Source organism: Melampsora larici-populina (genome assembly GCF_000204055.1).
Source record: "Melampsora larici-populina 98AG31 unplaced genomic scaffold MELLAscaffold_19, whole genome shotgun sequence".
NCBI lineage: Eukaryota > Fungi > Basidiomycota > Pucciniomycetes > Pucciniales > Melampsoraceae > Melampsora > Melampsora laricis-populina.
Genome location: NW_006768783.1, coordinates 402,951 through 408,564, shown reverse-complemented (window position 1 = coordinate 408,564; position 5,614 = coordinate 402,951).

The following is a 5,614-nucleotide window of genomic DNA, read 5'->3' as shown; positions in this document are numbered from 1 at the left end:
ATTGACGGGTTGTATGGTGTGTATGTTAGACAAGAGGTTTGCATTGCTAGCTATATGAGTGTTTGCACCGCTGTCAATGAGGAATTGGTCGTTTCTGGTGATTTGAGTTGTTGCATTGAAGGCAGAGTACGTGATGAAATCATTACTTGAATTGTTCTCAACTGCTAGATGTGCAGATGCAGAGACGGTGTCGTTTGTATTCGCCATCATAGCTTTGTAACGTTTTGCCATCTCTTCGACGGACAGTGAGTTGGAGTCTTTGTTTTCACTCTTCTTTTGAGTGTAGCATTGGTCGTTGGTGTGTTTCGAGTTCGGGTGAACATGACATAGGTCTTTTGGTGACTTTCCTACTTTTCTATTATCAACTCTGGGGGTTCTTTTTGTTCTAGCAGAGTATGCTTCTTTAAATTTTCCTTCGTTCCCATTGTTGGAGCTAGCTTCTAAACGGAGTCGAGCACATACTTCGCTGGTGGAGATAGTTTTGATATTAGATAGGAAATGTTGGATAATGAGACCAAAATCACTACGAGGGAGGCTGTTAACCAGTAGGATAGCAAATAATCGATCAGATAGTTGAAGATCTTGATCCCCAGCAGTCAAATCACGGATTTTGCTGTGGAGGTCTTGAACTTGAGCGAGGTAATTGGTAATTCCAATAGATGTGTCATATTTTAAACTGAAGAGTTCTGTAAGGGTATTCGCGGTCACAATCCCATTGTCCGAACCGTGTTGAGAAACTAGAGTTTCAAAAGCCGTCTTGGGGTCTTCGATGGATTCAATCGAAGAGCGATTCGAGGAATCGACTGTGTTGCGTATAGCATGCAGAGTTGCTGCTTGTTTCATGTCGAAACGAGCGCGTTCGGAAGGGTCCTTTGGACGTTCAAGGTTTTGCTCGATGAATTCATATAGGCCATTCATTTTTAGGTAAATTTTTAATTCAGTCTTCCAAGCGTATATGTTTCCCATCTCGAGTTTGGGAATGGTGGTGAGAGCTGAAGTACCAAATGATACGGATTTGGAGTTCAAGTCGGACATGATGCTGATCGATTGTTGGAGAGATTCTTTTGAGTCGCTTCCTTTGGACATCAGGGTGGATTTTTAGTTGGTGATTGTAGTCGATAGTGATTAGCAGTGCCTTTGATGGACAAAGGGTTTATGGTATGTATTTAGTGCGCGTCTTGGAGCGCTGGGCTCATAACCTAACGATACAGGCTATGGAGTAGCTTGTGAAATCTTCAGAAGTTTCGGCACGAAAAGCAAAGGATGCGTTGCGTGACAAACGAAGAGATTCAAGAGAGAGCTGTCGACAGCGCTTCTCGTGCAAGCAGAGAATGAATGCAAAGAAATATTTCTATATTTATGACAAGACGAAAAAGCACACGAAAAACAGAAACAACAACAACAGACATTTGGAATATATACAAATGGATCAGACTGAACATTAGATGAGTGAGAGGAACAAGTAGTGTTCGTAGAAAGGAAATGAGGAACACGCTCAGAGTCTTCAGAGTGAAGCTCAGCATGGATGTCTGAATGCTTATGGTCACTAAGTGTCGAGTACGATCTGAGATACAAGTGTTGTATCAACAAATTTGACTTATTTGTGATTCTGATCGTTTTGGAGTGAGTAAAGTTGGAGGGATTTGACCATCTAATAAGAAATTGTGGAAAGCCATAAGCAAATCGGATGCAATTACCGCCAGGCCACAACTTTGGCTGTTCAAAACCTCATTTCTTCAGCTAGCAAGTGGTCGATTTGTGGATTTTTTACAGATTCCCCTGTAACTTGAATGATTTGCAGGCTTACAGAGAGAGTCAGTAGTACGTAGAATGGGCTTTAATCTCGGTAGTGGGGGATACATTGCACACTATTTGAAGGGAACAAAGTGAGATATACTTACTGCCCACCAGTTCGTTAGCGGAACGTATCATAAGGAAAAATTTGTAGCTGAGAATAGATAACCCGCTAATTGGAAGCACAAATGTGATGCCCTATGATATTAGGTGCCAATCTATTAGCTGGGTGTATGAGGAAAAACAAAAGCAAATGTTTGAACACCGTACCTTTGCCTGATTAAGACATGGATCTACTTCAGTTACCGAAGGGCTTACAAAGTGTTTCAGGTAGATCAAAGCGAGCCTCGCTTGATCGTAACTTCGGTTGGTTGAAACATAAATTTGTTCAGCGGGAACAGTGGAGGTTTTGGACAATTTGTTGATTTTGTTCAATTTCATCGTTCGCCTTTAACTTGAATGATATATACGCGTTCCCAGCGATTCCATCACCACCAACATATTTACCTCGGATTACAAAATCCGAGGTATCCTCGGATGCAAAACCTCGGACAGAAGCTTCCCGAGGTTTTGATCCGAGGTAATTCTCAGGGCAAAAAAATACCTTGGGCAAAAACCTCAGACAAGGTTTGTCCGAGGATTTGCCTCCGATGATGCCTTGGATTTCTCAACCCGAGGCATCTATGCTGGCAGTGCATAGTAGTAACCCACCAACCAAAAGCAGTGTGATGTCCACCCGTAAATTGACACAATCATTTATCACATATTAATCTTGATAAGGTTGTGTTATGTTTAAATCTATTTTCGGTATTTTGCAGCTCACACAGCCTTGAGATGAGGTTACCAATTTGGTAAATAATTACGCGTAATTTGATTTTTTAATATATTGTATTCACAGCATAAATGGATTTGAACGTACCTATCAATTACTTCCCTGTATATCGGTTAGCACAACTCGCAAACATCAATATACCGATAACATTTGAGATTTCCAAGAATTTGGAAGTAGAATTGTCTCATTTTCAACAATGAATTATTGTCTCTGGCTATCAAATTTTGAGACAACAGTGTAAGTAGTGATCTACAATGAAAATGAATTTGAATTCATGATGTTCAATGGCAAAGTCAAGCCGATCGGATGATGATTACAAAGATCTTCAATCTCAAAACCTCACAAAAGGCCTCCTTGTCAACTTTAGTTATTCAAACACAAATCTAGATTTTCAATTACATTGTATACATGATCAATCAAATTCCCAATAGTTTTTACGTGCCACGTGGTATTCCAAACACCTCATTTTTTTGAAGTATCCAATTGGAATATACTACTTTCAGCTTCGAGCCGATAATGATATTGAGTTACGCTTCATTCAACCCACAGCCAAAATGCAGGTGAATAAAGTATAACATTAAATTACTCAGTATCACAAATCCTGGTCGACTTCCTCATTGGATCTCCAATTCAAGGAGAAATATAGACACTGAGTAGATTATTTACCCTGAACATTTACTTGAATTAACTTGGGTCGCATTTAAATCGGTTTTCTATTTTTTTTGCGTAAAGGCTAAATGTCAAATTTAATTGTACAATCGTTTATCTGCATCCTGAATACCAAATCGACAATAGCAATATCCGATCATATATTCCAAGTTGAATCTATTAGTAACGTATGCCTACTAAACAATTACAAATGTTTAGTTGCCAATTTTGAGCCAACTTGATGGTTGTATAAAACAGTTTAACACCTTACAATAGAAATAACATGTGTCAGTTTGAGAGTCGTGGCGAGATAGGTAAATAACATTTATTTGGCTTACATATGAATCCACCATCGCGCCAATTTGATTTGTAATTTAGATATTCAAAATCGGATGATATACTATATTAGTTGTAGATATTTTGTCACAGAGCGATGTTATACAAACATTGACATTGGATGCATTAGTGCATCGTGATAAAGCTACATAAAGTTGCCTGTGAGAAAAAACCGGCTTTGGGAGTAGTACAGTTACTTGGTCTAGGCTTTGGCCCTGACTTTTGTTGATTGTAATGCAAAACACTGGCATAACTGGGAATTGGTAGCGCCAGAATGGAATTGGGCGGTCCTCATTACCTTCGTGATGCAAATTGATTTTAGGTAAATTTATTCTCTTTCCTTTCAAGTCTCCAGTTAAAATTCGGCACTGTAAGGCATTCGGGCGATAATCTGTGATTAAGAGTCGTGTCCCGTTACAAAGCCCATTTGCCAAGTTCAAATTTCTCAATACCATGATCGACGCCCCGACTTTCAATTTCATCTTATGAGCTGGGAATCCGGGAAAGTCAAATGTGTTCAGGACATCGGCCGTTACCGGATCCATGAATTGTTCGTCCATGAGATCAATAGAGTTCGACATGAAGACTTGACCTGGCAATGATTCCATTATATCACGGTTCATCAAATTCAAAGTTGCATTGAGAGGAGTGATCATACAACGGCTTGAGTAGAAGTCCGTAAGATCACCCCATTTCTCTCTTAGAATCAATCCTTGAACCCCACCATATTCTGTCTCCAAAAGTTGTCAATCACAAAAATTCGGTGGTTGTACCACCGTGACATTGCAGTAACTCAAAGGGAATATGGCCGCGTGCTCCTGTTGAAGTCTTCCAGAGCCTAAATCTAATAACCATTTGGCGAAATCCAGATTATCCCTGTTAGGATTGGGTGATAGTCCTCCTAGCCGAATGTTGATAGTCAAAGAGAACCGATGTACTGAGCTCCACAGATAAGATGATTTCAACGACGCTTGTGCTTGTTGCATTAAATTTGAGCGCCTCACAATTGGCAAGGTCTGCCTGAAATCACCTGCAAACAGAATTACCTTTCCTCCAAAAGGCAGGTCAACTCCCGTCAGCTCGCGGATCGTTCGATCAACACATTCAATCGCATGTTTGTGTTGCATCGCTACTTCATCCCAAACGATGAATCGCACTGAAGTAATTTGATCTCCATCGCAAAAACCCATAGAACAAATTGAGTCGTCGTGCACCGGGATCGGTATTTTAAACGCACTGTGCGCTGTCCGCCCATGTAAGAGTAAGAGAGATGCTATGCCAGCGGCTGAGACGGCTTCGAAAGAGAAATTATATGAATTGCAGTAGTGTAATATGCAATTTAATACAAAAGTTTTTCCGGTTCCTCCGGGACCGTCCAAAAAAGCTAAATAAGGCCTATTCTCCGTTAAAGCCTCGCGAATCGGTGCAATAACTGCCAGCTGTTCATTCGTCATTGCTTTGAGCATCGATTGATACTTTCTTGAGCTTTCGAGTGCAGTGACCAAATTGGGACGATGAAATTCCACGCTGTAAACGTAAGCTGAGCATTTCCCTAAGCGTTCTTGTTTGGTAACGTCTTTGAGTAAACAGTGGAATTTCGCATGAAAAACTCGAGCCACTAAGTCTGGGCGGTCTTCCGCTGACTGACCATGTTGAAGTGCGTTGGTGATCTCAGGCCATTGAGGGTTGGCCGTCATTGTTAGGAATAGGCTAGGATGTCCGAATTCGGCAACCAAACTCATCGCATCTTGATAGAGTTGTTGCATATGCCTAGGACTCCCAATGAAGCTTGAAGGTAACACAACTCGTCGGCCCACCACCTCATCTTCCATTTCATTGTCCAAAGCCTCAACAATTCCGCTGTATAATTCGGCCCGTAGTTCTCTTTGGTGGAATCTCAGGTATTGCAGTCGACAGTGCTCGACACAGACGTACATGTCGACTGCAAATTCTTGAAACAGGCGACCTGCGGCGAGTATAATAGAAAAAGCGGGGCGTTGAAAA